The sequence below is a fragment of the Pongo abelii genome, chromosome 18 (assembly GCF_028885655.2).
Source record: "Pongo abelii isolate AG06213 chromosome 18, NHGRI_mPonAbe1-v2.0_pri, whole genome shotgun sequence".
NCBI classification, from domain to species: Eukaryota; Metazoa; Chordata; class Mammalia; order Primates; family Hominidae; genus Pongo; species Pongo abelii.
The window spans coordinates 69,579,291-69,594,126 of NC_072003.2; the positions used below are offsets into that span (position 1 = coordinate 69,579,291).

Genomic DNA, 14,836 nt, shown 5'->3' on the forward strand with positions numbered 1-14,836 from the left:
CGATCATATCACCTTTTTACTGTGGCTTTATATAGAGATTTGTTTGTTTTCATACCTTTCAAGATTACTTCTTGTCCAGAGCCTGACTCCCGGGGCTGGAATTAGAACTAGGTATGCAGCTTATGAGAAGGGGATAGAATGATAGTTGTGGAACCAGGGAGATAAATATGTCAGGGAACCTCAGACCTGGCCCCACCTACAGGTGTGTGAGGCCTGAAAGGTGAAGCTGAGCCCAGTGGGGAACAAGCAGCTGAGAGTGTGGATGAAGGTCAAGGTCGAGTTCAGCAATGGACTCCACATCTTTTACTGTAGGCTCCCTCTTCTTGGGCCTGGGACCTAAACGTAGCAGGTCAGAGCTGGACATTCCTAGATATTGTTATTATTTTAACATTAGTAACCAAATATTTTATTATGCATCTGTTGTGCATGAGATATAAAATACAGACATTACAGACCTTATTTTGAAGGATTGACAATCTGTTTGTGGAGGAAAAGACAAATTACACATAGAGAATTGTAGATAACAAAATAATACGTGGATGAATATGATATTGTAACCCAAGATCCCCAGGTTTCTGGGTATGCACCCTGAAAAAGCACCCACTTGTAACTGTTGCATCTTGAGTTGTTTCAAAAAGTTCCAGAGTGAAGCTCAGCTCTAGATGAACAAAAACTGGTTGAGTCCAGAGATGCCTGAGTTGGAGATGAACCTTGTGAACTTTCCTCATTATCATACTAAAAACCCCACCCAGGAAGGAGCTTATCTGCCATTTCCTACACATGTGACATATGGAGAAGCATGATCAGCTACTTCACAGTCTCTGCCTTTACTCTGCCTCCGCATACAATGGCTCAGCTAACTAGCCTAATGAAAGCTGTTTTCACCATTGTTTGGGAGGTACTGCTTTGGGAAACTGCCCCAGCTGTCCTCCTTACTTGTAGGTAATAAAATCCCTTTGTTAAATCCTCCTTGGTTGTGGTCTTTGGACTGTCACCCACCAAGTGATAAAACCCACCTGTTGTGTGGGTAACAATATTATCTAAAATTCAATATGTGAATGCTGGAGAAAGGAAGTATCAGAGTGGGGAGGCTCCATAATCTCATTTTGCTAAATGTAGAGCCAGTTTCACAAATGTTTATCTTTTATTTCTGAAAAATAAAAGGTAGAGAATGTAAGCTTTAAAAGTTTCATAAAGTTAATCTAGAAGTACTTTTATATCTTAAGACTTTGTATGGCCTGTAAGAAAAAGTTTACTGATCCTATGCAAAAAAAAAATCATGTAAAAAGTGGATCTGCTCCGAAGTCAGAAGTGCTTATTGAATACCCATGCTTTGTCAAGCAACGTAGAAGAGGATAAATGTAATATTAATACAGTATTAAGACTAGGTCTCTTTCCTTAATGTCTACAGTCAAATAAGGGAGACAAAATATATGAGGAAACATTAAACATAAAATTTAAGTTGCACAATATGAGGGTTACAATTTTATGGTTTTAAATGAAATAAGTGATGCTACTTTAGATTCTGACTTTCTTCCTCTAAATGCAATGTCTCTTTTTCTCTCTGCCTGTCTTAAATATTTTTTCAGCAGTTTGACTATGCAATATATCAGTGTTTTTAATTTTTATTTTCCTTTAAAAAATCTTGCTATGATTCTCTGGGATTCTTGGATCTGTGGTTTGTTGTTTTTCATTAACTTTGGAAAATTCTTGTCCATTATCTCTATTCTTGAACTTCAGTTACACATACTTTAGGCCATTTGATTTGCCCCATAACTCTACTTTAAAAAAAAAAATTATTTCTTTTTATTCTTTTTTCTCTATGTGTTTTAGTTTGGAACTTTCTATTAATCTGTCTTTACATTCACTGTGTCCTGTCTGCTAATAAGCCTATCAAATGAATTATTCATCTCTAAAAATGTTTTAATTTCTAACATTTCCATTGGACTCTTTTTATAGTTTCTATCTGTCTGCTTAAATTTCCTACCTGTTCATGCATGTTGTCTAACCTTTTCACTAGATCATTTAAAATAGTAATCATGGTTATTTTAAAGTCTGTTCAATAGTTTCAGCATTGAAGTCATCTCTGTGTTTGCTCCTGTTGGTCGATCATTTGACAATAGCATGCTTTATCTTGCTTTTTTGTGTGTCTTGTACTCTTCTATTGAATGCTGGACATTGTATGGAGAAGAAATGAAGAGACTGAGTTGAATAGGCTTCAAATCCCTTGGTGATGGCTGCCATTCCTTTGAGTTTAGAGTGGGATCTGGAGTACTGGATGACTTTTCTCAGTGTTCCCATTCTACCTTGCTTGCCTGAAACACAGAGGGTCTCTTTTCACGTTCTTGCCTTCCCAGTGTTAAACTACTGTTGCTTGTTAATTGGTTTTGGGCTTGGGTGGGGGCAGAGGGGACTCTCTCTTGTAATGCTCCAGCCTCAGTCTTAGGCAGGCCCTATATGCCTGGGCCTCAAAACTGGGGTTTTCTCAGCATTCCTTCATCTCCTCTCTATGTCAGCTGGATTCTGCCTTGTATCTGTGGTTGGTCTTAGGTGAGAGAGAATTTTTTGTCTCTCTCCTAGCAGTAGCTGACCTGTGTCTGGCATCATTGCAGAGTCCTGAGCCCAAGATTTCCTGCCCAACTCCACAGACAGGTGTGTCTGCTTGAAAGGGTCTTCATCAGTGCCTGTCTCCATCAGCAGCAGATGTGTCCCTGAAGGACGGCTCTCTCAGGTTTCCTGCTCTGGTCCCTGTCTTTGTCTTCCGTATGCATACCCAGGGGGAGGCTCATGAAACTGAGGTTGAAACTGAGATTGTGAGTGAAACTTCCCCTGTGTCTGGGGCTTCTAGCTCTTCCAAATTGACATGCCAGCCCACACTTGCCCTTTAAGAATTCATTCAAATTTTGGCTGATTTTTTTCTTGCCTAGTTGAATGGTGACCACTTCTGTCTCCCCTGCTCTGCAAAAAGCTTTGTGTGCAATCTAACTTTGGAAAGCTTGTCCCTCTTTGGAATTCAGGTTAATTGGCTGTGTTATGACTTCAGCCCTCTGATGGGCTCAAGAATAGTTACAGTTTTGTAGATCATCTGACTCTTTTGTGGTTGTTAGAGTAGGAGCAATATTCTTTTTATGGCATTCATCATCCTAAGTAGCAATGGAACTCTGAGTTTTTTAGTTAATATGTGTGCACTAGTATTACCACGCTAATCAAAATGAAATCTTGGGATCAACTAGAAAGCACTAAAAAAAAACTTGGAGGAGAAACATAACCACTCTTTTCTCCTTAGTATCTGTAAAGTAGTTGAAATAGTTGAAACAGTATTAAGTGTTAACCTTGAACTTCCCTGAAGCTATTTCTGAATCCAGAGTCCTAATATCTTAAAATTCGAACCCACCCCTATCCCTCTTCCTTCCTCCCTCCTCTAAAGGAATCAAATGGAATGGAAGGATTGAGGCCGAATGTCTCCCACTGCAAATTGGGCAAAGGCTCTAGAAGCTGGGTAAGCATCGTAGAGACTGATGGGGGCTCTAGCAGCAACTACAGCAGCAGCTGTGTGTGTGGGAAGAGGCTATCTGGAATTAAGAAACAAAGCAAGAGAAAAGGAGGAGAGACTATTTAAAAAAAATAGTGCCTGCATCATTACAGATCAAAATCAGGCTACATCTTTATCGGGATCCTATTTTTGTGTATTTTCTAAAGTTTCACTTTTTAAATTATAAGCACTTTTTACTTATGTAATCAGTAGAAAAGCAATACACTTAAATAAATATGTAAGAACATAATGGAAAAATGTATTGGAAAATATAAAGTATTTCTGAATGTGTATAGATAAGTTAATTTTCCATGTTTCTTGTGAGATGTCTCTTTCTTCTTCTTTAAAGAATTCATTATACATTTGATACTGTTAAGAAGTATCCTACTGTATTCCAGAACTATTGTCGAGTTTTGTTCCTATGTGAATATATGTATAGACAAGATTTCACTGTATTTCTTCAAATCTAAGATGCACATTTTTTCACATTTTAATATCTCTGAAATTGGAATGTGTTTTAAATTGATCATATGTCATAGCTTAATTGGCATAGCTTTTTCTTTTTCTTGCTAAATAAAATAGTAGTATGTCTTAAAATGGATGGAATCTTTGATTTGAGGAAATACAGTATTACACAGGCTATTTCACAGATTAAGAACTAATAACCACGTGATTTTTTTTGTAAAAGGGGGTGGAGCTTTCTTGACCTTTCCTAGACTGATCCACCTACAAAGAATGATGCATGCCAGTGTTTGAGATGTTTACACATCCATATTTGGATTTTTAAAAGGAACTAAATTACACCAACTTTCAATTATAGCATAAAATGTAATGCCTCTATTCCTATATATGTATAATACTTTTATTTTCCCCTCTGCTTTTCATTTTAGTTATAATCTCTTTAGAAAGTTGACCACTCTGTTTTTATTCCCTCTATAATTTCTCAGCAACTAAGTGCCTGTATTTGCTGCTTGTAAAAGGGTCACCCGATATTACATAAGCATAGAGGAATGGTGAGCATTAGGTCCTCTGGTTCTCCCCTTTCAGTAAAGGGGACACGTGTGTCTGGAGGACAAGACTTTGATGTCATCACCATGTAAATCGTGGCAAAATTCTACAACAGGAAGAACTCTTTAGCTACATTATAAATTAAAGTTTTGTTTATTCTTATGGTGTGGTAAATTATAATTTGTTGTCTTTGACCCATAGGAACCCAGCTGTCTTGGTTACAGCGTCTGGATATCAAAGGATGAAAAAGCTTTATTTCCCTCTCTGAAATGAAAGACTTGTAAAATAATGTTTAAAAAACCCATTCATAGCCACCAATAGCTTTAATTAATTAAAGGTAGAGGATCTTAGTTACACAAAATATATGCACAACTTTGACTTCAAAAACTGTCCTTGTGTCTTTAGTGGATTTGTTAATTGTCTTTGATGTTGGACCACCAATGTATACAGCTGGTAGGGTCAAATAATTTGGGAAAGTAAATATTCTTTCTCACTATCAACACAGAGTTCAGAGCTGTTCTCGGAGGAGCTGTCACCGACAGAGGAAAATACGGCCGCGCGAAGAAAACTCTTTCCTTCCATACATGGACTTAAAACATCTGATTCAGTAGCTTCTCTTAGACACAATCTCAGTCCTTCTCTTTCATGTATGCACTCTTTTCTCCAGTATTACACAAGTTCTTTGACCTCGAGGTTTTCTGAATAGACACATGGAGAAGAGCAATAAGAAAAAATTATGTAGAGCAAAATAAGCACATTCAAACCAGAATTTTAACACTTGTATTGAACAGGAACTGTATTAGTCTGTTCTTGTATAGCTACAAAGAAATACCTGAGGCTGGGTAATTTATAAAGAAAAGAGGTTTAATTGGCTCACAGTTCTGCAGGCTGTACAGCAAGCATGGTGCTGGCATCTGCTGGGCTTCTGGAGGGGCCCCCAGGAAACTTACAGCCATGTAAAAGCTACACACTTTTAAACAACCAGATCTCTCGAGAATGCACTCACTATCAGGAGGACTGTACCAAGGCGGATGGTGCTAAACCATTCATGAGAAACCCACCCCCATGTTCGAAACACCTCCTAATATGGTTTGGATTTGTGTGTCCGCCCAAATATCGTATGAAATTGTAGTTCCCAGTGTGGGAGGTGGGGCCTGGTGGGAGGTGATTGGATCATGGTGGTGGATTTCCACCTTGGTGCTGTTCTCATGATAGTGAGTGACTTCTGGTGAGATCTGGTTGTTTAAAAGTGTGTGGCACCACCCGCTCCCCGGCTCCCGCTCTTGCCACGTAAGAAGTGCTTGCTTCCCCTTTGCCTTCCACCATAATTGTAAGTTTCCTGAGCGCCCTGCCTTCCCACTCCCACCCCCCGAAGCAGATGCTGCCATGCTTCCTGTACAGTCTGTGGGACTGTCAGCCAATTAAATATTTTTTATTTATAAATCACCCAGTCTCAGGTATTTCTTTGTAGAAGTGCCAGAATGGCATAATACACCTTCCACAAGGCCCAACCTCCAACATTGGGGATTGCATTTCAGTATGAAATTTGAATGGAGACACACATCCAGGCTATATCAGGAGCCATAACTAGATCTCTCTTCAAACCAGTAGGTTTATTCTGGGGCTATCTTTATTTGAGGAGATTTTCTTATTCTTCAATGTGAACCGCATATATTGAATACAAAACAAAACAGAATTAATACCCATGATATTTTAACACATTGGATGAGAAGAAAGTTGAAAATGAGTTCTGCCATGTAAATATAATTTAAGTAAAATGCTTTTTGAAGGAGCAATGTGAATGACTAGACTTAGGAAGAAGCAAACATTTGGGAAATTTTGGACTTAGGTCTGGTAAAGTGTAGTTTGATTCTTTTTTTTTTTTTTTGTAGTATGATTCTTGGCATTAGTGGAATAAAAAGAAATTCAAAAGAACCTCGTTAGAAATTTCTGGGTGTCAGTGAATCTGGTGAGCTAGCTTCGGGTTGAATGGAAGGGTGGAATTGTAAGGAAATGAGATATTTAGCAATCGTGTCGCAGGCTTTAGAGATAGAGAGTCTACCAAAAATTCATAGAAATGCTCAACCGGAAGATCTGCCTTTTCCCCTTATATTTAATAATTGCAAAGTGTAAATGTAATTTGCAGTGAATGTTTATATGTCATTAATGTTTTTTAGTTAAGAAATCAAAAATAAAAGGGAAATAAGGAAGAGCAGACTCATAAAATACTAGATGTGTATGAAATGCTCTTTGGAGTTGGCTTAAAGGAATCCAAAAGGACAACACTTATCAAAACATGACACCAGAAGGGTGAAAAGTATTTAAAAGCCTAATCACTATAAATCATGCAATAGTTTCCATTTTTCTCAAATGTACAAGAATGTATTGAAAATAAATTACAAAGTTCTATGGCTTCAATGGAGTTTCATTCAGAGAAGGGGGAAAAGCCCTTTGTAAAATATGGAAACCATCTTGAGTTAAACAAATGCCAGAAAAAATTATAATTGTAAAAATAAGATGTCGACTATCGTTATTACAGTGGCTGTGTTGTTTCCAATAACAATTTGGCATTTTATTTAGTCTGTAACAATCTACAATTGAAATATAAAATAAAGATTTTTCTTTTATTTCCTTCTGAAGTTCTGTGCCAAGCTAAGCAGAACTGAATGAAACATCTGTGGGTGATTAAAACAAGCTTTCCTATGGGGTTCTGAATAGAAAGTAAACATGGATTTTATCCATAGTCAACGGCATTTACAAATGTAAAGAGAGGAAGCTACTGAGTTTTTGAAGAATGAGCTGCTAGACAGGAAATAGAAGTATGGAATGGCAGATGGCGATAATTAGTTCCATACGGTAAAAGGCTTCCATTAAAAAAAAATGACAACGAGCTGCTCCGGTTGGGTGATGTTTTATTGAAGCAATCTTTGTGTCTTATTTCCTATCTTTGTCTTTTGAGAATAGTCTCATCTCCCAAAGCTAAACAAATATAACTCATGTACATGAGGGATTTTCTTTTTTGAGTCTACGTTGGCCCTCATGAGTGGAATGACCCTTCCTTAAGGGTCACCCAGACTGACGAAGCACCCTCCTGGATGCCCAGCCATCTCTTGTACCTGAGATCTTAAATTCTCCCATCTTTCCTGTTTAACTTTATTTTGGGTCAATCACAGTTTCCTAACTTCTTGAGAATATGTCATTGAGAATATGTCCAGACTGCCTGGATTTGAGTTCTGCCTCCCCAGCTTACTAGCTGTGAAAACTTGGGGAATCACCTAAACTTTCTATGCCTCAGTTTTCTCATCTGTACAATGGGGACAGTTATTAATATAATGCCTGCCTGAGTATATTACATCACCTAATAGTAGAATTGTTGTAAAGATGAAAATGAATGAATATATATAAAACATGTCTACCAGTGTTACCTGGGGAGTTATTAAAAATACACATTCTAGGGCCTCACTCTAGAGCTACTGAATCAAAATCTCTGCACTTTCTTGATCACATACTACTCGTCATAAAGAAAAGGTTTCTGATGTTTACTTTCCCTATGCTTGTTCGTGTATTTAGTAATCTACATATTGTTTTAATGTAGTTTATACATTTTATAACACACACAAGATAGACATTTAAAAAGGGTGAGAAAATAGCAAAGACATAGAATCAACCCAAATGCCCATCAATGATAGACTGGATAAAGAAAATGTGGTACATATACACCATGGAATACTATGCAGCCATAAAAAGGAATGAGATCATGTCCTTTGCAGGGACATGAATGAAGCTGGAAGCCATTATTCTCAGCAAACTAATGCAGGAACAGAAAACCAAACACTGCATGTTCTCACTTATAAGTGGAAGCGGAAAAATGAGAACACATAGACACAGGGAGGGAAACAACACACACTGGGGCCTGTTGGCAAAGGGTGAGGGGAGTGAGAGCATTAGGAAAAATAACTAATGCGTGCTGAGCTTAATACCTAGGTCATGGATTGACAGGTGCAGCAAACCACCATAGCACACATTTACCTATGTAACAAACCTGCACATCCTGCACATGTACCCTGGAACTTAAAAATAAAAAGAATGAGATAAAAAATAAGTATAGGCCAACATGGTGAGAGGATCACTTCAGCCCAGGAGTTCGAGACCAGCCTGGGCAACACAGTGAGACCCTGTCTCTACAAAAAATTAAAAAAGTAGCTGGTGTGGTTGTCTGGTGGTATGTGCCTTGGTCTCAGCTACCCAGGAGGCTGAGGTGAGATGATCGCTTTAGCCTGGGAGGCCGATGGTGCAGTGAGCCATAATTGCGCCACTGCATTACAGCCTGGGTGGCAGAGTGAGACCCTGTCTCAAAAAAATTAAAAAAGGAAAAAGCATAAAAAGTTTAGATGTCTTTTTCTTGTATCCTGGGGGCTAGCATTCAGAGGCCACTGGTTGAGAATGTGTTTTCTGAGTTGAACTAAACTGAAAGGAGGAGTTCTGAATTCCACTAGCCAAGACCTTCTGCAATGACAGCAACATAGTGCCAGCACTTTACTAACCAGTGTCTCCATTCCTCATGCACGTGCCAATGCCAAATGTGAAATTCTGTGCCCAGTGCCTTATGTTTTGCATTTCAGCAATCTTTTTGTTTACTTTTATCCCTTTGCTTTTTGTACTTTTTAATATTGCCTACCAACTCAGTATTTGCAGTTGTGACCTTGACGGTAGTCAAAGCTCTCTGTTCTTGGCCAGAAATATCTGTGGCTTTCAGAAAGATAAAGCAAACTTTGTGTATTTTGTTTTTTAAAATTTTTAATTTTTGAGGGTACATAGTAGGTGTATGTATTTATGGGGTACATGAGGTGTTTTGATGCAGGCATGCAATGTGAAATAAGCACATCATGGAGAATGGGGTAGCCATCCCCTCAAGCACTTATCTTTTGTGTTACAAACAATCCAATTATACTCTTTTAGTTATTTTTAAAATTTATTTTTATTTTATTTTATTTTTTTGAGACGGAGTCTCTCTCTGTCGCCCAGGCTGGAGTATAATGGCACAATCTTGGCTCACTGCAACCTCTGCCTCCCAGCTTCAAGCAATTCTCCTGCCTCCGCCTCCTCCCCAGGTGGTGGGGACTACAGGCACCCACCATCATGCTGGGCTAATTTTTGTATTTTTAGTAGAGGCAGGGTTTCACCATGTTCGCCAGGTTTGGTCTCGAACTCCTGACCTCAGGTGATCCGCCCGCCTTGGGCTCCCAAAGTGTTGAGATTACAGGCGTGAGCCACCACTCCCGGCCTCTTTTAGTTATTTTTAAAACTCTGTATTTTTAATTGTTGAGAAAGGTTTCCTTACTCCCACCTTATTTCCATTTTCTTCCCAATTGGCAGAGACTGTAGCAGCTTTCTTTGTTCTTGGTGGCTGGTGGCCCTGACTCAGGTATGCTACATGAGGGGGCACAGATGTTAAACTTCCTCTGTTCTCTCTTGTAGCCTTTCTCTAGCTTTATATTTTGCCATTACTTTCAATGGCAAAAATTTCAATTACTTTTGCACTAACCTAGTAATTACCCAGGGTGGTAACAGCTCTTAAGAACACACTCTGTCACCTTGAAATCAAGTGGGTGTTAGCTGAAAATTCAGGCAAGGTCTTAAAGATGTTGTTTCTTTCAGCTGTGAATAGTGAGGGAGAATTTGAACGTGACAGTTCTTGATTGTAATGATATTTAGATGATGGATTCCCGTTACCCTGCATAATGTGTGATGTTGACATTTTATTCAAACATGTAATCCTTGTCATTGAGTGTGGGAAGGAGAGAGATTGCTACCTGGAGTAGGGGCAATACAGGATGGCACTACAGAGAAATGACATAAAGCCCTAAATAATAGCAATGATCATTCTTCTTGTCATTTCATTTTTAGAGTTCACATGATTTTAGAGTTTCTGTGGCACTATCTTCATGATTCTAGGTGGCTGCTGTGGTTCTGAGCAATGTTTAGGGCATACCTCATTATACAGATGCATTCAGTACCCATGAACATTGATTATATTTGGTTAAAATTTTTGATTCATGTCCTTAGAATCACATCTTGTAATCAGAAGAACTTTATTGTTGAATTATTTATAGATAATCTCCTATTTGGGTTATAATGCATATTCTTTTATGCTGTTAATTTGTTGGAGATAGAAAGAAATAATTACTGGCCAGGCATGGTGACTCACACCTGTAATCCCAGCACTTTGGGAGGACAAAGTGGGTAAATCACCTGAGGTCAGGAGTTTGAGACCAGCCTGGCTAATATGGCAAAACCCCATCTCTACTAAAAATACAAAATTAGCTGTGCATGGTGGCACGTGCCTGTAATCCCAGTTACTCGGGAGGCTGAGGCAGGAGAATTGCTTGAACCTGGGAGGTGGAGTTTGCATTGAGTGGAGATCACACCACTGCACTCCAGCCTGGGCAACAGAGTGAGACTCCATCTTAAAAAAAAAAATCATCCTGGCCTCTGCGTGAGGAATGATTTATAGGCTGGCAAGTGTGGAAGCGGGAGGACCAGTGAGAGAGCTATACCGTGGTCTATACAGTGGTCTAGAGGAGCAATGAGAGTGGCTTGGATTCAGGCAGTAGCAACAAAAGTAGAGGAAAGTGGTCAGATTCATGATATGGATTGTTCCTTGGGCTTGTTCATGAGTATGTGTGGTTGGTAATGGAAAGAAAGGAGCAATATATGGCCCTGGGGTTTCTTTGCTATGGTAATGCATTACCTGACCTGGGAAGGATTAAAGTTATTCAGAATATGGAAGAAGTAGTTCTGATCATTTGAGGTTTTAAGTTAGTGGAGTTGGTGGTAATGGTAGTTATGATCTACTCCTTTTTTTTTTTTTTAAACAAAAGTTTATTCCTTAATCTGGCAAAACCATGGGTTCAGTTCCTAGAAAGCTGACTTAGTTTTGCTCTATTTCATTGGTGGGATGGAGGAGGGTCTCTGTCTCTGAAATAACTTCCCATTTGTTACAAAAGAAAAAGTGTGTGAATGGATTGGTGAAAATCCACCACTATGCTTGGCTGACAACACAGAGCAGTACCTTACTATTGCTAATGAGTTGAGGATGTAATATAAAAGAAATTATGCAGAAAGATTTTAAGAAAATAGATATTTATACTAAGTATTTAGGGCTTGCTATAATAAATTCAAACAATATGAAAGTAGAAATTGCAATTTTTTTCTCTCTCCTAATTCAGTGCCCCAGAAGTGACCCCCATCAGCAGCTGGAAGTTTTCCTTCCAGGCACCTATCTATGTATCCTTGTTCCCAACCTTCTCTACACATACACATAAAATAATATAGTTTAACAGGTTTTTTGGGATAAAAATGGGACTGTATTAGTTATCCACTGCTGTGTAACAAGTTTTTGTAAAATATAGCAGCTTAAAACAACAAACATTTATTGTCTTACAGTTTCTTTGAGTCAGAATCGGGCTGTAGCTTAGCTGAATTCTCTGCCTCAAGATCTCTCATGAGGTTGCACTGAGGGTGTGGGACAGGGCTGTGGTCTCATCTGAAGGCTCTATTGGGTAAGGATTGGTTTATGAGCTCACTCATGTGGTTGTAGGCAGGATTCAGTTCTTTGTGAGGCTGTTGGATTGAAGGCCTCAGTTACATGCTACCTGTTGGCCAGAGGCCTCCCTCAGTTCTTTGCTACACAGGCCTCTCTGGCCTCCACTACAATAAGCAAGAAGAAACTGCCATTTCTTTGTACACCTAATTGTAGAAGTGATATTCCATTACTTTTGCCGTGTTCTATTAGTTAGAAGTGAATCACTGGGTTCAGCCTACATTCAACAGGAAGGGATCACACAAAGGTATGGCTATGGGATCACTGGGGGCCATCATAGGGACCACCTCCTATATGGATCATAGTATATACATAGATATGCAACTTGAGTTTTTCACTAAATGATGTGCTGTAAATATCTTTCCAAGTTAGTGTATATAGATCTGCCTTAAGTTCTTTTTAATTGTTTTGTATGGATGTATCACAATTTATATAATAATATTCCACTGGGTAAAATTTAAATTGTTTTTATTATTTTACAGTGAATACCACATATATTTCTTGGACATTAGTGCAAACTTTTAAAAGTATAATTCTTAGAAATGTATTACTGGACAAAATGTAGGCATATTTTAAACTGTGGTAGAAATTGCTAGATTGCCCTCTAAAAAGATTACACTGGTTTAAAATTTTTTCAAAAATGTAAGAGATTGCCATTTCCCCATATACTCACCTGTGCTGGATGTTAACAATCATTGAAATGTTTGCCAGTCTCTTAAAAGTGGCATTTGATTGTTTTCATTCCCATTTAGTTTACTAATATTGACATTGAATACATTTTCATATGCTTATTTGCCATTTGTATCTCATTTTTCCTAATTTCCTATTGTTTGTCTTTGAATTTTGCTCAGGAAGTAGTTCATCATTCCTTCCTTCCTCCCCTCCCTTCCCCTTCTTTTTCTTCCTTCCTTCCTTCCTTCCTTTCTTTCTTTCTTTCTTTCTTTCTTTCTTTCTTTCTTTCTTTCTTTCTTTCTTTCTTTCTTTCTTTCTTTCTTTCTTTCTTTCTCTCTCTCTCTCTCTCTCTTTCTTTCTTTCTTTCTTTCTTTCTTTCTTTCTTTCTCTCTCTCTCTCTCTCTCTCTCTCTCTTTCTTTTTCTCTCTCTCTTTCTCCCTCCTTCCTTCCTTCCTTGCTTCCCCTGGCACAGTTTACATAACAAGGTTTATTAGAGGTGAGACTTACCTTAACAAACTTAGGTCAATTACACCCTTACACTCTAACCAACTGAGGTCAATTACACCCTAACCCTAACTAACTTAGGTCAGTTGCACCCTCTGGCAGGCCCTGCTCTTACTCAGCTTTATTATTTTTCCTATCTGTATTAGTTTCCTATTGCTGTTGTAACAGATTAACACACATTTAGTAGCTTAAGCAATACAAATTTATTCTTTTACAGTTCAGGGAATCAGAAGTCCAAAAATCAAGGTGTCTACTGGGCTGGTTATTTCTGGAGGCTCTTGAGTGAATCTATTTCCTTGCCTTTTCCAGATTCAAAAGGCTGCCTGCATTCTTTGGCTCATGGCCCCTTCCTCTATTTTTAAATTTCTCTGACTCTGACCTTCCTACCTCCCTCTTATAAGGGACCCATGTGTTCACATAGGGTGCACCCAGATAATGTAGGACAATATTCCCAGTTCAAGACTCTTAATCACACCTGTAAAGTTCCCTTTATCATGTAAAGTCACATATTCACTGGTTCTGGAACTTGGGCATCTTTGGAGTGATGGGGTGGGGGTAAGGGCCTTACTTAACCTCCACACCATCTAACATATGATATATTTTGCCTATTTATGCTATTATTGTCTGTATTCCCCCTTCATCCCAATCATCACTAGAATGTAAATTCCAAGAGGGCATGGTTTTTTTTCTTTTTGAATCCTCATCATTGAGAAGAATAAGAATAAGAATAGTGCCTGGTTATATTGGTTTTCAATTTATATTTTTGAATCAATAAAAGAAAGAATAAATGAATAAAATAATCCAGACTGATGACTTTTGGGGTTAGATCTTAAATTACCCTTTCTATTTATTTTGTGCTTATTAGTAGGTTTACGTTTTATGTCCTTGAGTTAAGTTGAATCATTTTTATTATCCTAAAAATCATCCATTTTATCTAGAGTTTGGTTTTATTACAACCTAATAGTATTGATTATTTTATGTTTAAAATTTTTTTCATATTTGTGAGTATGGCCAATTTCTCAATTTCAACATGTTTATTTCGGTTTTATTTCTTATTTTCTTAATTATACTTAGCAGAGATTTATTTTATTGGTGTTTTGAAATGACAGATTTTGGGTTTATTTTCAAGTGCACTTTTTAAAAAACTAATTTCTACTTGTATCTTGATTAATCATTCCCTTCTTTATTTTGGCTAATTTTGGTTTTACTTCTAGCTTTTAGAGTTGTATGTTTATTTTATTTATTATATGTCTTTATTTTTTCTTAACTTTTAGGTTCAGGGGTACATGTGCAGTTTTGCTACATAGGCAAATGCACGCCATGGGTATTTGTTGCACAGATTATTTCATCACCCAGGGATTAAGCCTAGTACCCAATAGTGATTTTTCCTGATCATCTTCCTCCTCCCACCCTCCCCTGTCAGGTAGGTCCCAGTGTCTGTTGATTCCCTCTTTGTGTCCATGTGTTCTCATCATTTAGCTCCCATTTATGTGTGAGAGCATACAGCATTTGGTTTT

General features: G+C 38.1%; 2 long non-coding RNA genes across 3 annotated transcripts in view; one reads left to right on the forward strand and one right to left on the reverse strand.

Annotated features, from left to right (window-relative positions):
• Positions 1 to 4,922, forward strand: part of LOC129050945 (uncharacterized) — an 89,413-nt gene extending 84,491 nt beyond the window's left edge. The window contains exons 4-5 of one of the 2 annotated variants that reach the window (XR_010137851.1): positions 3,428 to 3,499; positions 4,742 to 4,922. This is a non-coding gene — a long non-coding RNA (uncharacterized LOC129050945). Of the gene's footprint in view, positions 1 to 3,427; positions 3,665 to 4,741 lie in introns of those variants that run through there. The other variant, XR_008514878.2, reaches the window with a different exon arrangement.
• LOC129050946 (uncharacterized) lies at positions 4,845 to 12,097 on the reverse strand. Its single transcript, XR_008514879.1, has 2 exons — positions 11,985 to 12,097; positions 4,845 to 5,238 (listed from the first exon to the last, which is right to left on the reverse strand). It is a non-coding gene; the product is annotated as an uncharacterized LOC129050946 (long non-coding RNA).
• Between the last annotated feature and the right edge of the window lie 2,739 nt (positions 12,098 to 14,836).